Consider the following 22432-nt stretch of genomic DNA (forward strand, 5'->3'; position numbering starts at 1 on the left):
AATGTATTTGGCTTCCATACAGCATATAGATACAAAAATATGAACAGTTCTAAATAATGGTTTCCATTTGATCAGGCCTTTATTGTTAAGCAATCATGAATGTGCTTCAAAAAATAATTCAGAAAAGAATTATAGTTCTGTTATGTAGAATAGGTTCAAAAATGCCCCAACTGTATTGGTAGCTGTGTCTAGAACTGTTCATTAGGCAAGTTGAGTTCACTCAACTTGCCTAATCTTTATGCACCCATCCAGATACTAAGCATTTCCTATACTCACTCTGTGCTGTGTGATCTGCTTTGCATGTATTCCTGTATTGTCATATGCTGTATGTCATCCCTAAATATTGTCTGTAACCTTAACTAATGTCCAGCACTGCATAATATGTCAGCGCTTTATAAATACAATAAATACAATGGGAAGAGGGGGTATCAGCTACTGATTGGAATGAAGTTCAATCTTTGGTTACAGTTTCTTTTTAAAGCTGATAATTGTTGTTACCGAACTGCAGTGATGGGCAGATAATTTCCGTGATCACGGGATAGCCGTGTTTAACCAGCACTTTTTCACTATTTGACTTCCAAATCCGTGATCGATTCTAGATCACGGAAATCTGCCACGGAAATTCCGTGATTACAGATATTCGGAATGCAATCACGGTCGTGATCACGGGGAAAAAATAATTTGTGATTATCTCCTGCCAACTTTAGCAGTTAATAGCAAAGCCCCCTTACATGGTAGGAACACCAAATTTGCCAGATATGTTAAGAAGAACAGTCGGAAACATTTTTCAAAAAGACCTTATAGTTTTTGAGAAAATCGATTTTAAAATTTCAAAGTAAAAAAAGTATATATTTAAATGCGGTAAATAACAGTTCTGCCTGCCCCCCTCCCAGGAGAAATGAGTATAGGGGTACATAGCACCCCTTACTCATTTTCATAAAGGGTTAAGTGAAATAAAAATGCGACAACGAATAAAGTATTTTACTATTCTTAATTAACCAGAAATACTTACCTGTACATAAAAAAAAAAATGTTCCCACGCCAATATCCTCGTAAAAGGTCCCACGCCAATATCCTCTATCTTGTGATCTTCATCTTGATTGAAGATATCCACTGACCTGCCGCCACACATGCCGCAGCTGTCAGCTATACTAAGTATAGCTGAGAGCGCATCAACCTATGCGGATGCATTGCCGCCGGCTCCCGCTGTCCTTCTTGCCTCTCACACCTGTCACCCTCACCCATGCTGGCACCTAGTGCACCCATAGGTGCACTGGGTGCCAGCATGGGTGAGGGTGACAGCAGGTGTGAGGCAGGGAGGACAGCGGGAGCCGGCGGCAATGCGTCCGCATAGGACACTTTCACAGCTATATTAAGTATAGCTGAGTGAAAAGTATCTTTACATTTTGGCTCCAAGGCTCCCCATTGGTTCCTTAACAGACAAATGGGGATCAAGAGGATCCCCATTAGTCGATAAGGAGCCAATGGGGAGCCTTAGAGCCAAAATTTAAGATGCTTTTCTCTCAGCTATACTTAGTATGGCTGAGAGAGCATCCTATGCGGACACATTGCTGCCGGCTTCCTCTGTCCTCTCCACCTGCCCATGCCCATGGGTGCTCTGGGTGCCAGCATGGGTGAGGGTGACAGGTGTGGGAGGCAGGGAGGACAGCGGGAACCGGCGGCAATGCATCCGCACTCCATTATATTTACTACTAGCTGGTGGCCCGGCGTTTCCCGAGTATGTATTTGGCTGGTGTTGGCTCTGCCCACTTTTCCTAACTCTAACACACAATTACTCAATTACTTAATGACCAAGTTTGTGAGCTTTGCGGTCTTTGGCATCAATAATTTGTATTGGAATAAAATATACCTGATTGGATGTGGCTCCACCCCTTTTCTGAATTTCAACCCCAATCACCCAATGGCCAACTTTACCAGGTACAGGTGATTAACAGTGCAAGAGACTTGTGCCATTAACAGTGCAATAATGGCAGCAATTAAATATTCCCCTTAAAAATCAATAGTTGGATTTTGATTGGCTTTTTTAGGCTCCACCCACTTTTCTGAATATTAATCCCAGTCACCCAGTGACCAACTGTGCAAAGTTTGAGAACCCTACCATTAACAGTGTAAGAATGGCTGCAGTTTACATTTTCCCAATGAAATTTGTATTTTTCTCCACCCACTGATGTCCTGACATTGTTCGGGTATGTATTTGGCTGGTGTTGGCTCCGTCCACTTTTTCTAACCCACAATTACTCAATGACCAAGTTTGTGAGCTTTGTGGTCTTTGACATCAATTATTTGCATTGAGATTAAACAAATCAGATTGGCTGTTTGTGGCTCCACCCCCTTTTATCAATTTAAACCCCAGTCACCCAATGATCAACTGTACCAGGTTTGAGGCTTGTGCCATTAACAGTTCAAAAATGGGAGCAATGAAATATTCCCCTGAAAATTTAATAGGTAATTTTTGATTGGATTTGTAGGCTCCAGCCACTTTTTCTAAATATTAATTCCAGTCACCCAGTGACCAACTGTGCAAAGTTTGAGAATCCTAGCATTAACAGTGTAAGAATGGCTGCTGTTTACATTTTCCCAGTAAAATTTGTATTTGTGACCACCCACTTTTGACCCTGCATTGCCCGCTGATGTATTTGGCTGGTGTTGGCTGTGCCCACTTTCCTAACATGAACACACAATCAATTACTCAATTACCAAGTTTGTGAGCTTTGCGGTGTTTGGCATCAATATTTTGCATTGGAATGAAACAAATCTAATTGGCTGTTTGTGGCTCCACCCCTTTTTCTGAATTTAAACCCCAGTCACCCAATGATCAACTGTACCAGGTTTGAGGCTTTTGCCATTAACAGTGCAAGAATGGCCGCAATGTAAGTATCCCCCTTGAAAATAAATAGGTGAATTTTGATTGGCTTTTATAAGCTCCACCCACATTTTTGAATATTAATTCCAGTCAACCAGTGACCAACTGTGCAAAGTTTGAGAACCCTTCCATTAACAGTGTAAGAATGGCTGCAGTTTACTTTTTCCAGTGAAATTTGTATTTGTCTCCGCCTCCTTTTTGGCTATGGGAATAAAAAGTATCCTATATGTTATTCCAGGTAATGTGCTATGTGTGTGCCAAATTTCATTCAAATCCGATCAGCCATTTTTGCATGATCGAGTAACAAACATACAAACATCCAAACATCCGAACTTTCCCATTTATAATACTAGCTGGACGCCCGGCATTGCCCGGGTATGTATTTGGCTAGTGTTGGCTCTGCCCACTTTTCCTAACTCTAACACACAATTACTTAATGACCAAGTATGTGAGCTTTGCGGTCTTTAGCATCAATAATTTGCAATGAAATAAAATTAATCTGATTGGATGTGGCTCCACCCCTTTTCTAAATTTGAACCCCAATCACCCAATGGCCAACTGTACCAGGTACAGGTGATTAACAATGCAAGAATGGCAGCAATTAAATATTCCCCTTAAAAATCAATAGGTGGAATTTGATTGGCTTTTATAGGCTCCACCCACTTTTCTGAATATTAATCCCAGTCACCCAGTGACCAACTGTGAAAAGTTTGAGAACCCTACCATTAACAGTGTAAGAATGGCTGCAGTTTACATTTGCGCAATGAAATTTGTATTTTTCTCCACCCACTTATTTCCTAACATTGTTCAGGTATGTATTTGGCTGGTGTTGGCTCCGCCTACTATTTCTAACCTTAACACACAATTACTCAATAACCAAGTTTGTGAGCTTTGCGGTTTTTGGCATCAATAATTTGCATTGAGATTAAACAAATTTGATTGGCTGTTTGTGGCTCCACCCCTTTGTCTGAATTTAACCCCAGTCACCCAATGACCAACTGTACCAGGTTTAAGGCTTGTGCCATTAACAGTGCAAGAATGGTAGCAATTACATATTCCCTCTTGAAAATCAATAGGTGAATTTTGATTGGCTTTTGCAGGCTCCACCCACTTCTCTGAACATTAATCCCAGTCACCCAGTGACCAATTGTGCAAAGTTGGAGAACCCTACCATTACAAGTGTAAGAATTGCTGCAGTTTACATTTTCTCAGTGAAATTTGCATTTGTCTATGCCTACTGATGACCCGGCATTGCCCGGTTATGTATTTTGCAGGTGCTGGCTGCGCCTACTTTTCCTAACCCTAACACACAATTAATCAATTACTCAATGACCAAGTTTGTGAGCTTTGCGGTCTTTGGCATCAATAACCTGCATTAAAAGGAAACAACTCATATTGGCTGTTTGTAGCTCCACCCCCTTTTATAAATTTAAACCCCAGTCCTGCAATGATCAACTGTACCAGGTTTGAGGCTTGTGCCATTAACAGTGCAAGAATGGCAGCAATGAAATATTCCCCTGAAAAATCAATAGGTAATTTTTGATTGCCTTTTGTAGGCTCCACCCACTTTTCTGAATATTAACCCCAGTCACCCAGTAACCAACTGTGCAAAGTTTGAGAATCCTACCATTAACAGTGTAAGAATGGCTGCTGTTTACATTTTCCCAGTAAAATTTGTATTTGTCTCCACCCACTTATGACCCACGTTGCCCGCTTATGTATTTGGCTGGTGTCGGCTGTGCCTACTTTTCTAACCCTAACACACAGTTAATCAATTACCAAGTGTGTGATCTTTGCGGTGTTTGGCATCAATAATTTGCATTGAAATGAAACAAATCTAATTGGCTGTTTGCGGCTCCACCCCCTTTCTGAAATTGTACCCTAGTCCCCCAATGATCAACTGTACCAGGTTTGAGGCTTGTGCCATTAACAGTGCAAGAATGGCAGCAATGTAAATATTCCCCTTGAAAATCAATAGGTTAATTTTGATTGGCTTTTATAGACTCCACCCACCTTTCTGAATATTAATCCCAGTCACCCAGTGACCAACTGTGCAAAGTTTGAGAACCCTGCCATTAACAGTGTAAGAATGGCTGCAGTTTACATTTTCCAGTGAAATTTGTATTTGTCTCCGCCCCCTTTTTGGTTATGGGAATAAAAAGTATCCTATACTTTATTCCAGGTAATGTACTATGTGTGTGCCAAATTTCATTCAAATCCGTTCAGCCATTTTTGTGTGATCAAGTAACAAACATCCAAACATCTAAACATCCAAACATCCAAACATCCGAACTTTCCCATTTATTATATTAGTAGGATATATTGTTTCCCACTATCTTTTTAACATATCCTGCAAGTTTGGTGTTGCTAGGATGTAAGGGGCCTTTGCTATTAACTGCTAAAGTCGGCAGGAATTGTTTCCCTAAGAACAGGGGTCGAGTCGGGCGTGAACGCGGGTGGACGACGTCCACCTACTTTTTACGGAGAGTGGACATTGTTCACCCTAGCATGGAGACAGTGAAGGGTAGGCAGCGCAGTGGAGGGGGAGTAGTGGGCACAGCGGTGGGGTAGGGGGGACGTCTCCTCCCCTTCCCTCACCTTGGGGCTCCCTTTCCCTCGCTCTCCCCTCCAGAACTAAACATTTGCGGTGGCTGGCAGCGGGCATCAGTGGGCGGGGACTTACCTCCTCCTTGTTCCAAGCGCCGGGAGAAGTTCTGCGTGCCGCTGCTCTGGTCTAGACCAGACCAGACTAGCGGCAATGCAGAGCTTCAACTCCTGCCGGAAGAAGGAGGAGGTAAGTCCCTGCCCTCTGCTGCCCGCTGCCAGCCGCCACAAATGTCTAGTTCTGGAGGGGGGAGTGAGGGAGGGGGAGCCCCCAGGTGAGGGAAGAGGGGCGGGAGACGCCCCCACTTCCCCACCGATGTGCCCACTACTAGGGGTTTTGAGGTGGGTCTACTCACCTCTTTTCTCAGGACTAGAGACCCTTGCCTAAGAACTGTCATGTATTGCATTTAAATGTATACTTTTTCCTTTGACAATGTATTTCTTACATAATGTACTTCTGAAAATATGTACTTCTTAACATATCTGGCAAATTTGGCGTTCCTACCATGTAAGGGGGCTTTGCTATTCACTGCTAAAGTCGGCAGGTTTTGGTGGCTTTTTTTCATTATAAACCAATTTTTATTTTGTAGTTGAAGTAGTATAACAACATATTATAACATACCATATTAGACCATATTAGAACAGTACAATAAAGTACTATGAACTAATAGTACCATGATGTACAGTACAGTACAGAAGACTATAGTACAGTATAGTACAATGATCATCAATCAACAGACAGTAATTTAGAAAATGTGTCACCAGTTGAAGATATACAATAGCATCTCAATAATGTATAGACTACATATAAAATGCGTTTTTATGAAATTAGTTGCTGCGCAATGAGAGAGTCAATGAGTGGTTTACTCTCTGCCATGGCATTTACATGACCTAGTAGGTAGCCAAAGCGAGGGTAATCCTCTGAAAGAATGTTGGGAAACATCTGGTGCATCCAGAAGGCCAGCATGGGCCACCACCAGAGTATATACTTTGTGCCATTAGAAAGACGGCTAACAAGTGGGATCTGTTCTATGATAGAAGAGATTCTTAATCACAACATATCAGAACCTTACCTCTCTAATGAGGTAACATAACTTAACTAAAAAGCCTAACGAAGCTCCTAATATTGGTATAGTTGACTATAGTTAAATATCAGTTGTGTTTCAGTAACCTATTTCTTTATTGGGGGATGAGTCAGAGACCTTTAGTTGACGGCACTGTATAGTATAATATAGGGGGTTTATAAATGTTGTACCTTGAGATAGGAGATGAGACTAACACCAAGCTGAGGGGAAGTTAAAGTTGGGGTGTTTAACCACTTTACCCCCCGCGGTACGGATTTCTCCGTCCCTTTTTCCATCCTTATAAAACCAAGGGACGGAGAAATCCGTACCTCCCCCACTACTGTCCGTGCTCCCGCTGCTCGTGCGCGCGCTCGCGCCGCTCGTTCACGCCACTGCCCACTTGCCCGGAGATCAATGAACGGGAAAATCCATTCTCATTCGTTGATCTAAGCCCCTGCAATGATCTGCTGCTGCTTCTATGAGAAACAGCGCGATCATTGTGCTTTTCCCAGCCTCATAGTGCTTCCTGTAAGCGTCCTTGCGGACGCTTACAAGTCGCATGAACAAAGACTCACTAAATAGTAAAACTACACCCTAAAGCATTTTACCTATACAAATACATTTAGTTTTACGCAATAAAATTAACTCATTACCTCCCACACTCCCCAATTTTTTTTTTTTTTTGTAATTAAAAAAAATAAAAACATACAATAAAAAAACATAAATAGTTACCTTAGGGACTGAACTTTTTAAATATTTATGTCAAGAGGGTATGTTACTTTATAAACTATGGGCTTGTAATTAGGGATGGATGCAAAACTGAAAAAAATGCACCTTTATTTCCAAATAAAATATTGGCGCCAAACATTGTGATAGGGACATAATTTAAACGGTTTTATAACCGGGACAAATGGGCAAATACATTTCATTGGTTAAATTACAGTAGCATGCATTATTTAAAAACTATAATGGCTGAAAACTGAAAAATAATGATTTTTTTTCCACATTTTTTCCTATTTTCCCATTAAAACACATTTAGAATAAGATAATTCTTGGCATAATGTCCCACCTAAAGAAAGCCTAATCGGTGGCGAAAAAAACAAGATATAGTTAATTTCATTGCGATAAGTAATAATAAAGTTATTAAATATAGTCGAATGAATGGAAGGAGCGCTGAAAGGTGAAAATTGCTCTGGTGTTCAAAGGGTTAAGACCTAATCTGGTTCTAATTTTCTGCTCCATGTTAATGTTATATTTAGTAATAGCTAGGAGTTGTTGAGGTGGTATTTCTTCTTGAGATTTCCAGTTGGTAGTTATCAAATACAATGCACTAAGGATCAAATGATATATTGGGGCTGTAGTTCTAAGGGGATGTTGTCTGGGTTAATTAATAGTAATGCCAGTTCAGGCATGAGGTTGAAAGTAGAAGTGTGAATTTTACGAATATAGGACTCAACTGTTACCCAAAGACGTGATACAATAGGACATCCCCAAAACATATGTACATATGTACCAATATTGCTCTTACATTTCCAGCATGTTGTTGAGGACTGGGGAGAGAATGAAGCTATTTGCCTTGGGGTCCTGTACCTTTTATAGAGTATTTTCTTGGAGAGTTCCCAGTGGGAGTTACATCGGGATATTTTAGAAACAGTTTTGTTGGCCACCACCAGTTTTTGTACTGAGATGTACTGAGATGGCAGTATTTAGGTCTAGAGACCATATTGTGGCATATTTTTGTAAGGGTGAAGGAATATCATGAGTAGGAGTCTTATACCAAACCGAGATAACCCCTTTATAATTGCCAGTAAAATTAAGCATAGAAAGAATGCTTGCGTGGATAGATGGAAGGGATATTTTTTTTTTTATTTTATTAAGTGGAATATTCTATGGTAGGTAAATAATTGGGAGTGAGGTAGTTTGTATTGCTTATGCAGTTCATTGAATGATTTGACTTGGGAACCATTGAAGAGGTCACTAAGGAGAAGAATACCTGAGTTTTTCCATGTTTTCAAATTGAGGTCTTTAGTAAAGTGTTCGAGGGCTGAAATGGAGGTTGGGAGTTGAATTGCGTGTTTCTGTGGAGGAGGGTGTTTATTGAAGTTTTCCCATGATTTTAGGGAGGCTAGTATGGAGGGGAATGGAGATGTAGGGAGTTTAGCTCCTATGATAATACTGGTAAGCAGAGTTGTAAGGTTTGTTTTTAAGAAGTGAGAGTCTAGTTGTACCCATGGTTTAGGTGACTGAGGATTCCACCATTGCCTTTCCATCTCCAAGTTGGAGGCATGGTAATATTTCTCTATATTGGGTAGACCCATGCCCCCTAGTTGTTTTGGAAGGGTCATTATTTGATAGGATGTGCGAACCTTTTTCTCCTGTCAGATGAAGGTATTTATACACTTCCTAATATCGGAGAACCACGAGCTAGGAATAATAATCTGTAAGGTACGTAGAGTGTATAGGATCTTAGGTAGCAAGAATAGTTTGAATGCTGCTATGCGACCAGACCAAGACATCCACTGTTTGAACATGGATAAACATTCTTTTTTTATGTCAGTAAGTAAGGGGACAATGTTATATTTAAATAAGTCTGCAGAGTGACGAGATAGCTGAATGCCTAAATAAGTTACTGCCCCATCTGCCCATGGGAATGGATAAGATGTCTTTAAATGTGTTTCCATTTTGGCGGGGATGTTGAGACCTAATATATAGGATTTAGTTTGATTCAATTTATACATGGAGACATCCGAAAAGTGTTGAATTTCAGTCATGAGGTTAGGAATGGAACTTAATGGCTCTGTTAAGAGCAGGGCTACGTCATCAGCAAACATGCTTATTAGATGCTTGGACTCATTGATAGAGATACCAGATATTAATGGGTTTGATCGAATTTTTTGAGCTAGGGTCTCCATGATTAGGACGAAGATAACTGGTGAGAGGGGGCATCCCTGGCGGGTACCGTTAGTGATACGAAAGGGTTTTGAAAGGAAGCCAGCTGCATTAACCCTGGCAGATAGGGCAGTATATAACGCCATAATGGCAGATAGGATTTGTCCTGTGAAGCCAAATTTGACCAAGGTGGCTCTAAGGAATTGCCAGTGAACTCTGTCGAACGCCTTCTCCGCGTCCAGGGTAAGGAGCAGAGAAGGCGTTCGACAGAGCTGGACATGTCTCAAAATGGTTACCATACGTCTTGTCTTGTGGCGTCCGAGGCATGTCTGCCGATGGTAAAGCCAACTTGGTCTTGTGATAGTAAAACAGAGGAAAACTTCATTAGCCTATTGGCTAGTAATTTGGCGTATATTTTGATATCTGCGTTTAACAGTGAAATTGGTCTGTAGTTAGTTGTCAACGTATGGTCTTTCCCCGGCTTGGGGATTACCGTAATATTTGCCTGTAGATATTCTTCTGGTATAGAGCTGGAGGTGGCGAATTCGTTGAAGAGGTCAGTCAGGAGAGGGGAGAGAGTAGTATTGAGAGTCAGGAAAAACTCATTCCCAAACCCATCTGGGCCTGGAGCTTTGTTATGTTTGAGAGCTTTTATTACTGCAGAAATCTCTGTTGTTTGAAATGGGGAATTGAGTTGTTCCAGTTGCTGATTGGAAAGCGAAGGTAGTTCGATTGATTGTAAGAATGATGAGATGGTTTCTTCTGTAGGTTGAGTTAGAGATTTGTCTGATTGTAAATTGTATAAACTTGCTTAATAATCGCAGAATGCATCTGCAATTAGTTTGGGGTTAGTAATTATCTGATTAGAGTTCGGGTGTTTCATTGAGTGTATTTTTGATTTGGCCTAATTATGCTTTATAAGGTTCGCTAAGAAGGAACCTGCTTTATATCTCTGAGCATAAAAGTTTAGTTTCATTTTCTGGCATAGAAAATCGTATTTAGATTGTAGTAGAATGCTAAGTTCTTGTCGTAAGTGGAAAAGCTCTCTCTCCAGATCTCTAGAGATACAGACTAACCAGCGAGCTCATGGTGACCCAGAACTCATTGGAGTGTGTAAGGGACTACAATGGTCCTAAAAGCCCCCTTACTAAGATGTTAAGAAAAACAAAAGTTTGGACCATTGTAGTCCCTTACACATTCCAATGAGTTCTGGGTCACCATGAGCTTGCTGGTTAGTCTGTATCTCTCGGTGTTACAAGCCCTACTGCATAGAGCCAAATTAATCCATGCCATGCACTGATGAGGATCAAACAATCTAAAACAGTCTGTATGCGTGTTGGATTATTATGGCTCTGTACAAATTAACAAGCTGACACATCATTGCATTCCAGCGGTGCTGGAGGTGTGTTTAGCTTCTAAGGGTAGAATGGTTAATTTGCATATATTCAGCAGTGATACACTGGGAGACATCTCAAGCTCACTCCAACCTGAATTATCGCAAATTCTTTCTGTTTTAAGAAAGCAAACTTTTGTTTTTCCAGATCTCTAGTGGGGGTTTGTTTATGGCTTTTCTCCCGAATCTCAATTTGTTCCAGTAGGAAATTGTATTTTTCCACTCTCTCCCTTTTTAGACGTGATCCTTGTCTTATTAATATACCTCTGGCATAAGCTTTCAGTGAGGACCAAACTGTGGGAACTCCCATATTAGGAGTACGATTAAGAAGTATGAATTCTTGCACATCTTTGTCAAGTTTATTAAGTAAAAGGGTGTCTGTAAGTAAGGAAGTGTTCAATCTCCAGAGGGGAGGCTTCTTCTCTGCGGTGTTGTCGTCTATTTCTATATGGATAGGGGCATGGTCAGTCCATGATTGTACACTAATGGAAGAGTCCAGAACTTTTTGCAAGAGGATTTTGTCTGTGAGAAAAAAATCGATACTTGAGTATGTTTTGTGAACATTTGAAAAGAAAGTATAATCGCGGGCTAAGGGGTTAAATACCCGCCAGGGATCATAAAGATCATGCCAGTGTAGTTGTTTATCGATGATAACTTTTTGGTGTGGGGATTTAGAGGAAGAGTCGAAGTTTGTGGGGCAAGCATTAAAGTCTCCCCCGATTAGTAATCTGCCTTGTTGGACTGATTTTTCCCTTGCAAAAAGTTTCTGGTGGAAGGATTTCTGTGTAGTGTTGGGGCCATAAACTGCCACTAGCGTAAGAAGTTCGTCATTCACCTTGCCAATAAAGATTATATATCTCCCCTCCAGATCTGGGAAAACCTCTATAGGGGTCACTTAAAGATCTTTGTGGAATGCCATCATAACACCCCGTTTTTTTTTTTATAAAAGAACTATGGTAAATCAATGGGAATGATTTGTTAGTACATAGATGGGTATCTTTTGCCAGTAGATGTGTTTCCTGGGCAAAAATTATTTGGGTTTTGTGGTTAATGATCTCACTACACAGAAGATGTCTTTTAAAGGGAGAGTTCAGGCCTCGAACATTAATGGAGGAAATTTTTAACGGCATACCAGGATAGAGTCAGCGTTTAAAAGTAGGGTTAATCTCAGGTGAGTACAACATTTGGTTGAAGCGAAAACGGTATATTTGTACCTGTTGGGAGGAAATAGGTTAGGTGACACAATCTGCCAAGAATTGCTAGAAACAAACATAGAATACCTATAAAACATTTTCAGGTAGGTAATGAACAGAAGAATTGTGCTTATAAAAAAAAGCAAAAAGAAAGTCATAAGACCCATTAAGTCAATGTATGTGGGGGCAAGGGATTGTAGATTCTCCCTATCGCTAGTATGGGAGAGTAAACCCCAAGGGATGCGTAGTGAAGAGGTACTGAGTAGGACAAGAGTTCGATGTCCTACACTGTGGGGGAGGGCAGGTATATACCTGGTTGATCTCATAGGTCTTGATATGAGAAAAAGGAACAAAAAGTTAGCCAGGGGAGGACAGGGTCCGACTTAGGAGGGGACTGTCTGCCAATCCTGATGAATCTTAGAAGAGACGGGATTCTTTGATGGCATAAGGGAGTCTTCTTGCAATTGTATTTTCAGTGTTTTCAGCAGATTTCGGCCTGCAGGCATATTAGGAATGGAGTATTGCTGATCACGTACTGAAAAGATTATTTTTGTGGGAAAGCCCCATTTGTATGGAACATTTGCTGCCCTCAGAGCTGTAGTGATCGGTTTTAGATCTTTGCGAAGTTGCAGGGTATGTTGGGAGAGATCTGCAAAGACTTTGATTTTATCAAAGGGCTCAGGAAGGGAGCCTTTTTTGTGAATGGAAAACAGCAGGTTGTCCTTAACATGATAGCAGAGATAGCGTACAATGACGTCATGCGGAATATGTGCCGCTAAGTGTGCGGGCTTGGGGAGACGGTGGGCTCTGTCAATGATTAATTCCGTATCTGTGGTGTCAGGAAGGGTAGCTTTAATGATATTCTGGATAAAAGAATTCAGATCGTTTGTAGGAACGTTTTCCGGGATTCCTCTGAATTTAATGCTGTTTCTCCTCGATCTGTCCTCAAGGTCTTCAGATTCAGTTTTGAGCCATTTTATGTCGTTTGAGTGGGAATCAGAGACATCCACCATAGTGTTATGCTCTCTGACTAGGTCTGAGACCGTGTGCTCCACTTCATCAACTCTATCACCTAGGGCATTCAGATCATTGTGGACGGAGGAGGTTATAGCGGAGATGTCTATTAATAAAGAGGATCTGAAGGATGTAAGAATTTCTTTAATAAAAGATTGAGAGGCTGCTTGCTCTGATGCTGGGAAGTCAGTGAATGTGGCCATGGCCTGTAAGCTTGGGAAGGGCTGCGTGACTGTGTGCTTACCGTCTCTCCTGCAGTGTTTTCTTCCAGTCATGGCTTTGTTCTGGCTGGACTGCTTGTCGGGGATGAGCTTTTTTATGCTGGGCACTCTTGCAGTGTTGTTTGGGTGCTCTGGAGCGGCACCTCCTTGCAGGACAGCGCCATCTTGGATCGCTCGGGCAGGCCTGTGTGTTTTCTGTCCGAAGTAATCTGTTAGTTTCAGCGCTGTTAATTTGCGCTTCTTCACGTTGTCCAGCTCTGTCTCCATCTCCTCTGGCTGATGGGAGGTATTTGCGGCGGATTGAGCCATGCTTTGTGCCGTTTTAGGTAAGCCGGAGCCGGAGCAGTTCTTTCACGCATCCGTCCTGTCTCACGTCGCGGCCACGCCCCCCCATTTTGGTGGCTTTTTAATCATGAATACTTTTTTGTTTGACATTTTAAAATCGATTTTCTCAAAAACTAAAAGTTCTTTTTGATTTTTTTTAAAGTTGTAGCCACGTCTCACCTTTATAATCCATGCAATTTTGGTGATTGTAGCATGTATGGGGGCTTTGCTATTAGCTAAAACGCTATTCCATGATTCACGGCCATGATTAGCCATGATTGCCTCGTTCAATAATAAAATCTGTGTCGAATTTGTGAGTCCGTTTCAAATCTGGAAATTAATCACGCCATTTTACAGATTTTTTTTTTTCATTCACGGCCGAATAGGTCGAATCCGTGATTGGGGAGTATCCGAGCACCACTGCCGAACTGAGCTCTCAGACCAAATGACCTTCTATGTAGAGACAGAAAGATGGAAGTCAGACTGTTAATATGCATGTCTTATGTCTATGTTTAATAACTGTACTAAGACTTCAAAACTGCACTCTGTAACCTTAACTAGTCATTTCATTTTTTATTCATGAACAAGGCTGCTGTACATGTATAAATTTCTTACACTAAGAAACAAAGGTACTGTGTCATTGTGAAGGTTTCAGTTTACCTACCCCACAGCATCCACACCCAGATCATGTCACATTAAGTAAATACAACAGCCACTTGCAAAATCACGGACATCAGTGACACCTGTACAGTACTTTGGATCATACCATGGAGGGTCTTCTAATGTACGTCTTTCTGCTCAGTACTCTTGTGGCATCAGGTAGGTCTGAACTTTTTAGTTGTTTTAGCATTAAGGTAGCAAGAACGGAAGGGGGGGGGGGGGTGAGGAGTGTGGGCGTAGTGAGAGTACCGTTGATATGAGGATGGCGGTTTTAGCTTTTCTGCTGAGTGAATAGACCTCCTTAAAGGAGTCATCAGGGAAATTCTAATAAAATAAGTGATACTTACCGGGGGCTTCCTCCAGCCCCAAGCTCCCAGCATGTCCCTCGCCGCAGCTCTCCCCGCAGCAGTTCGCCGCAGCTCCGTTCCGGTCCCCGGCAATGACGTCAGGGCGACCTCCAGGTCGGCCTGTACTGCGCCTGCGCGAGCGGCGCTGTCAATCACCGCCACGTGGGCCGGAGAGGACTGTGCAGGCGCAGTAGTTCTGCTCTTTCATGCATCAGTAGTGTCTAAATCACACACCTGAAACAAGCAAGTGACAATTGCAGTCAAACTTAAAGGGGTTCTGTGGAGTGCTTAACAAAACAAAAACGGACACTTACCTGGGGCTTCAATCGGCCCCCTTTAGCTGTTATGTCCTGCGTCGTCCTCCTATGATAATCCATTCCCTGCCTCCGGTCCCAGTCTAATGAATCCTTAATGTGAATGGGAACCGCATTTAACAAAATGAGACAGATACTTACCCAAGGAGAGGGAAGGCTCTGGGTCCTATAGAGCCTTCCCGCTCCTCTCCTGGTCCCCTAGTTCCAGTGCTGGCTCGCTGGTAGCAGTATTTGACTAATTTAGTTAAATACTGCTTTATCCGGCTGAAGGAGGCTTCAGAAGTCTTCAAGGAGCCTGAGTGCTCCTGAAGAAGGGCGGCCCTGTACTGCGCCTGCGCAAGCACGCTCTCTTGCACGCTCACGCCTGTGCAGTATGGAGCCACACGTCTTCAGGAGGACACGGCCCCTGAAGACTTCCAAATACCCTTTCGATGGGGGATTGAAACGGGGGGGAGCCAGCACAGGATAGAGAGCACCGAGAGAGGAGACGGAAGGCTCTATACGACCCAGAGCCTTCCCTCTCCTTAGGTAAATATTTGCTTCATTTTTTTAAAACAAAACTGCGTCTGCACGTGCGCGCTCCCGCTCGCGTCTTATTGTGCAGGCGCAGTATGCAAAAACCTCGTACTGCGCCTGCGCAGTAAGCTCCCGGAGACACGAGCGGGAGTGCGCACTATTCGTTTTGTTAGAACGGCTGGGAACTGGTGATCGTAGGAGGACGACGCATGTCATGACAGCTACAGGGGGCTGATAGAAGCCGCAAGTAAGTGTCAGTTTTTGTTTTATTAAACACCCCACAGAACCCCTTTAAGTCAAACAACTGATCAGCATGATTGTTCAGGGTCTATGGCTAAATATATTAGAGACAGTGGATTAGCAGAACCGCCTGGACATTTGCATTGTTTAAAAGGAAATAAATAGTGACGAGCTGAAATTAGAATTTGTAATTATCAGAAAATTTGTAATTTATAATTTTGTCTTATAATTTCACAATAAATCATAATTTTACAATAAATCGTAATGTTTACAATAAATCATAATTTCATGTTTTATGTTACTCATAATTTCAGAATAGGGGTCAGAGGAGGAGAAGACTAAAGAGGCAGTTTTTCCTGCCCACCCTCCCTCACTGTTTTATTTCTGGCATGGTTAGAGGCTTAAGATATTCTGCATGCTTGTTTCTGGTGTTATTCAGACACTACTGCAGCCAAATAGATCAGCAGGGCTGTCAGACAATTGGTATTGTTCAAAAGGAAATGAATATAGCAGCCTCCATATTCTTTTCACTTCAGTTGTCCTAAGTGCAATGCTATTATATATTTTTTTTAATTATTGCTATTTTTATGATGTTTTTGTGATAAAAGGGCTGTTTTGGTCTGTTTTATCCAACCACTGCAGTGTGTTCCTTGCAAATTATATGTTTTTTTGGTGGATTTTCATTTATTATGGGTGGTGTGCAAATACCCAGAACATTATAGCTTTCTGCGGTCTAAACTAAAGAGGCCATTTTAACCTTAAAAAATAATAATAACTAAAATAAATAAATAAATAGAATAGTTTGTGTGTCGAACATATAATGCATATGTAAGATTTTTACAAAAGTTGAGTTGCACTTTAATAATGATCTCTATCATTTGTCTTGCAGGAAACCCCCTTTCATGCGTAACCTGTACTGCAAAAGATTCAACCTGCCAAGGCAATAGCATATTGTGCCTTAACAGCTCCTACAGCTGTGGCTTAGCTGTAAGAGAAACCATTGAAGGTACGGTATGTCATTAGTGCGTGTAGTATATGATTTAAAGCAGGGGTCTCAAACTCGCGGCCCGGGGGCCATTTGCGGCCCTCGATACAATATTTTGTGGCCCGCGCCGGCAAAAGCAAAAGAGAAACGGAAGCGAACTATTATTTTCCTATTTTACCTTTCGCTTCAGTGCTCCCAAGTAATCCGCCACATCCCCGCCGCAAATCCCCCGGGCAAACATCCACGACTGTGCTGAGGGGCAGAGCTTCCAGCTGTAGCTCTGCCCCTCCTGACGTCAATCACTGCACGGATCGCCGCCTCTCCCCGCCGCTCGCTGTGAAGGAAGAGTAAGAGGGGAGGGCAGAGACGGCGATCCGTCGCGATTGACGTCAGGAGGGGCAGAGCTGAAGCTGGAAGCTCTGCTCTTTCCAGGAAATGCCTGCGGATTGCCCCCCGGGCGATTTGGGGGCTCTGCAACCCTTGTTTTGCGGCAGGGACACGGTGGATTACTTGTAATGGGAGCACTGAAGCGAACTCCCTTATGCGGCCCAGCCTCATCCTGACTTTGCCTCCTGCGGCCCTCAGGTAAATTGAGTTTGAGACCCCTGATTTAAAGTAAACCTGAGGCCTCCCTAAGGTGAAAGAAATTACCTAAGAGAAGGGAAGCCTCTAGTTCCTCAGAGCACAGGTGTCAAACTCAAGGCCCACGGGCCAAATGCGGCCCTCCTTGCCATTTTATGTGGCCCTCTGGAGCTTCAAATGTGCAGTAAAAGGATGACAGCGCACTGCCTTCCCACTCAGAGGAGCACACTGGTGACAGCGTTTCTGGGTGAAGCATTGTCAGTTTAAACCAGGGGGCAGCAACAACACATGGGATCCTTCAGAAAAGGATTAGCATGGGGCCTACTCCTGGGATCCAAACCCCCTTGTGTGGATAGTTGAATACACACACACACACACACACACACAAACACTCCCTAACACCTTTCTGCTCCCGCCACCCTCTCCCCACATTGCAGAGCCAGGGTCGGCTTTACTATAAGGCACTGTAGGCACATGCCTACAGGCACCTGATGATGAAAAGGCGACTCAATCCCCTCCTCTAGTGCCTCCCTCCTTCCTTATGCAGAGTTTCAAGCTGATCATAAATGAGGCTATTCACCCAGCCCTCAGCATTCAACTGAGGATATCTCCCTTCAGACAGGGGCACCTCTAGCTATTTAATAGTAAGGGTACCTCTGGTTACCTAATGCTAAGGGACGCCTGTAGCTACCTATGACAGGTAAAAGAAGTAAGGGAGAAGTGACAGCTGGGACAACCAGCACACTTGTGGTGTGGTTCTGCGAGGGTTTGTAGATGAATGGAGGTCGAAGTCTAGGGTGCCTATAGGCTCCTATGATGTAAATCTGGGCCTGGGCAGAGCAGTGTATCATTTATCTGCTCCAATGATGTACTCTATACCTTCAGCTTTCGATCATGTGACATGCATTTGTCACCTCTTCATGTACGAGCGCAGCCATGCTGCACTTGCACAAATTCGGCAATGCCTGCAAGGTAGTACAGAGGTGCTCAAGCATGAGTGGCTCCAGCTTACTGCACAGGCATGTCCGATGTGCTCAGGTGCAGATTGTGCTTGAAGAGCAGCAAAGTCACTATCTGAAATTAATCTGAAGTTCTTGTCGGATCTTTTATGGTGGTCCATGCCTGGCAATGGTGAGGGCCAGGAGGTCATAGGAAGTCTTTCTAGGATCCAGAGGATTCCCTCTTCGTAGGTTAATATATAGATAGATAGTTAGATAGATAGATAGATAGATAGATAGATAGATAGATAGATAGATAGATAGATAGATAAATATTTATTGCATTTATAAACCACCAACATATTACGCAGTGCTGCACAATAATGGGTTAACATGCAAGGTGGGACATACAGGAAACTCACAACAAAACATGATCATGCAAATAATTTGATAACAATACAGTGTCCTAGGTCAAAATAGAGACTGTTCTAGTCTACAAGAGGGGTGATTGACAGTAGGATTGTATAATAAGCTGGAAACACTAGGGAGGAGGGCCCTGCCAGAGGCTTACAATCTAAAAGTATATATAAGGCTTGATTCCCTAACCGGCGCTAGGCCGGTTAGGACGCCCAAACACTTAGTGGGCGCAAACTAGAAAGTTAGCTAGTTTGCGCCCATACATCGCGCTTAAAGGTGCCACGTTAAGGTTGCACCGCACACAACGCGGTGCGCTGATAACGGCGCGCGGTGCGATGATAACAGTGAACGGTTCGCGCACTAAATGGCCCTTGCGCGAATAAAGTCGCATTCTTGTGCGCGCAAAGGCCATTTGGTACAACAGTGCAAGATTATCGTCGCACTGCATTGTGCGCTGTGCGACATTATCGTCGCACCTTTGTGTGCGCAAGCTGTTTGCGTGCACATCAGTGCGCGATCAGGCAGTTAGTGCCCACAAATCCACTTTTCATTCCGGCGCTAATACTTGGCGCTAATACTTTGCGCCGGTTAGTGAATCGAGGCAATATACTGTATTTTTCAGACTATAAGATGCTCCTGACCATAAGGTGCACCTAGGTTTAGAGGGCAAGAACCAGGGGAGAAAAATATATACTAAACCTGGTGCATCCATGGTAAAGGGGCATCTTTTGGATTATGCCCCCTTTGTACCTTATGCCCCCTTGTACCTCTTGTGTCCCCCTCGTGTCCTCCTGGGTCCCTCTTGTGTCCTACTGTGTCCTTTATGTTTCCACCTCTGTCCTGCTTGTGTCCTCTTTTATGTCTCTTTATGCCCCCCCTTGTGTTCTCCTCTATGCCCCTTTGTGCCCCTGTGTCCTCCTCTGCATGGGCACAGTACAGGGAGTCCCCAACATTGCGTCAGGTTGGTGGTTCGTATTGGCAGGCATTTACAAGTCAGTGATGTAAGGACTCTTTCCCCCAACTTTTGGGGGAGAAAAAGTGAGTCTTATAGTCCAAAAAATACAATATATTTTCACCTGAACCCTTTGCTTGCAATGTACATTTTTTATAAAAGCCAGAAAATGATGAGGCCTGCGTCTACTGGCATCTCTGGGAATATCCTTGCTTCCCCAGAGGAGACATCATAAGTGATCTAATAAACTAGGAATAACATTTCGAGTAATTTTTACTCATCTGAGCCCTATTGAAACATGGTGAAGGTTGCTGTAAGGTTATTACCTTTGTTTTGGGTAGAGATGGGCCGAACCTCCGATTTTAGGTTCGCGCACCATGGCGAGAGTGCAGGTTTTGGTGGCTTTACAGCCCATATGGTCGCCTGGCTGATGTAGCTGAATGACAGAATAGTGACTGTCCAGCTGATCAAATTTGGTCTGACCACAATGAAGCAACGACCTTATTATCTTTTGTGTGCCCCCCGAGACACTCATCTAGGCGCCGGTCATTGCTTCATTGTGATACGCAAGCCCCTTCACCACGGCAAGGTAATGATCACGAAGGGGAATGGGCGCATGTACATGCCTTTTCTTTTGTTGTTGCAGCTGCCCGCAGTGCAGCCAGAAAAATTAGGCAGTCATGTACACGCACCCGAAAAATTATTACAGCGGCCTAAAAAATTCAGCAATCCGCCTGGAGTCCCGGACCCTGTTGGTGGTGGCGGAGAAGGTAGTCAAGCGGCCTGCAGACAGACATGCTGTGTGGAGGGACTGGGAGCGACTTAGTCTTCTTGGGGCAGGCCAGGCAGCCAGTCACACGGCGTGCAGGCAGAGATGCTGTGTGTGCGGGGACTGACTTAGTCTTGGGGCGGGCAGCAGCCCTCCGGGATCCATGCCTCATTCATTTTGATAAAGGTGAGGTACTTAACACTTTTGTGACTTAGGCGACTTCTCTTCTCTGTGACAATGCCTCCAGCTGCGCTGAAGGTCCTTTCTGACAGGACGCTTGCGGCAGGGCAGGAGAGAAGTTGGATGGCAAATTGGGACAGCTCTGGCCACAGGTCAAGCCTGCGCACCCAGTAGTTCAAGGGTTCCTCATCGCTGTTCACAGCAGTGTCTACATCCACACTTAAGGCCAGGTAGTCGGCTACCTGCCGTTCCAGGCGTTGGTGGAGGGTGGATCCGGGAAGGGCTACGGCGAAGCGTTGGACTAAAGAACGTCCGCATGTCCGACATCACCATGAGATCGCTAGAGCGTCCTGTCTTTGACTGCGTGGACACGGGAGGAGGATTAGTGGCAGTGGTACCTTGCTGGCGTTGTGCTGTCACATCACCCTTAAAGGCATTGTAAAGCATAGTTGACAGCTGGTTCTGCATGTGCTGCATCCTTTCCACCTTCCGGTGAGTTGGTAACAGGTCCGCCACTTTGTGCCTGTACCGAGGGTCTAGTAGTGTGGCCACCCAGTACAGCTCATTTCCCCTCTACCTGTTTTGTCCATATCGGGTATGCACGGAGTGGTATATCACACTGCGTGCACTCACGTAGGTAGGTGGGTTCACTTAACTGCACAGGTATGCGCACTGATGCGGTGGGTTCACTGAACACAACAGGTATGCAGTGGCGGGTTCACTGAACACAACAGGTATGCAGTGGCGGGTTCACTGAACAGGTATACAGTGGCGGGTTCACTGAACAGAACAGGTATACAGTGGCGGGTTCACTGAACAGGTATGCAGTGGCGGGTTCACTGAACAGTACAGGTATACAGTGGCGGGTTCACTAAACAGGTATACAGTGGCGGGTCCACTGAACAGAACAGGTATGCAGTGGCGGGTTCACTGAACACAACAGGTATGCAGTGGCGGGTCCACTGAACAGAACAGGTATGCAGTGGCGGGTTCACTGAACACAACAGGTATACAGTGGCGGGTCACTGAACAGAACAGGTATGCAGTGGCAGGTTCACTGAACACAACAGGTATGCAGTGGCGGGTTCACTAAACAGATATACAGTAGCGGGTCCACTGAACAGAACAGGTATGCAGTGGCGGGTTCACTGAACACAAACAGGTATGCAGTGGTGGGTTCACTGAACAGGTATGCAGTGGTGGGTTCAACAGAACAGGTATGCAGTGGTGGGTTCACAGAACAGGTATGCAGTGGTGGGTTCACAGCACAGGTATGCAGTGGTGGGTTCACAGAACAGGTATGCAGTGGTGGGTTCACAGCACAGGTATGCAGTGGTGGGTTCACTGAACAGGTATGCAGTGGTGGGTTCACAGAACAGGTATGCAGTGGTGGGTTCACAGCACAGGTATGCAGTGGTGGGTTCCACAGCACAGGTATGCAGTGGTGGGGTTCACAGAACAGGTATGCCGTGGTGGGTTCACAGCACAGGTATGCAGTGGTGGGTTCACAGCACAGGTATGCAGTGGTGGGTTCACAGAACAGGTATGCAGTGGTGGGTTCACAGAACAGGTATGCAGTGGCGGGTTCACAGAACAGGTATGCAGTGGTGGGTTCACTGAACAGGTATGCAGTGGTGGGTTCACTGAACAGGTATGCAGTGGTGGGTTCACAGTACAGGTATGCAGTGGTGGGTTCACAGAACAGGTATGCAGCCAGGGACAGGGAGACAAGCTAAGCCTAACTAATCTTTCCCTATGAGAGAGAGTCTGCAGCAGCTCACCCTACTCTCACTAATGCAGGCACACGAGTGACCGTAATGGCCGCCGCTGCCTGCCTTATATAAGGGGGGTGGGGCTCCAGGGGCTAGTGTAGCCTAATTGGCTACACTGGGCCTGCTGACTGTGATGTAGAGGGTCAAAGTTGACCCTCATAGTGCATTGTGGGG

General features: G+C 44.1%; 1 protein-coding gene across 4 annotated transcripts in view; it reads left to right on the top strand.

The window, feature by feature from the left end:
• Nucleotides 1–22432, top strand: part of LOC137522951 (uncharacterized) — a 190513-nt gene that overhangs the window by 117862 nt on the left and 50219 nt on the right. For 3 of the 4 annotated variants that reach the window (XM_068243109.1, XM_068243110.1, XM_068243111.1), the window contains exon 2: nt 16553–16669. The gene's annotated coding sequence lies outside the window, so the exon portion shown is untranslated. Of the gene's footprint in view, nt 1–14353; nt 14406–16552; nt 16670–22432 lie in introns of those variants that run through there. The other variant, XM_068243112.1, reaches the window with a different exon arrangement.

Source organism: Hyperolius riggenbachi, chromosome 6, assembly GCF_040937935.1.
Source record: "Hyperolius riggenbachi isolate aHypRig1 chromosome 6, aHypRig1.pri, whole genome shotgun sequence".
Classification (NCBI taxonomy): domain Eukaryota; kingdom Metazoa; phylum Chordata; class Amphibia; order Anura; family Hyperoliidae; genus Hyperolius; species Hyperolius riggenbachi.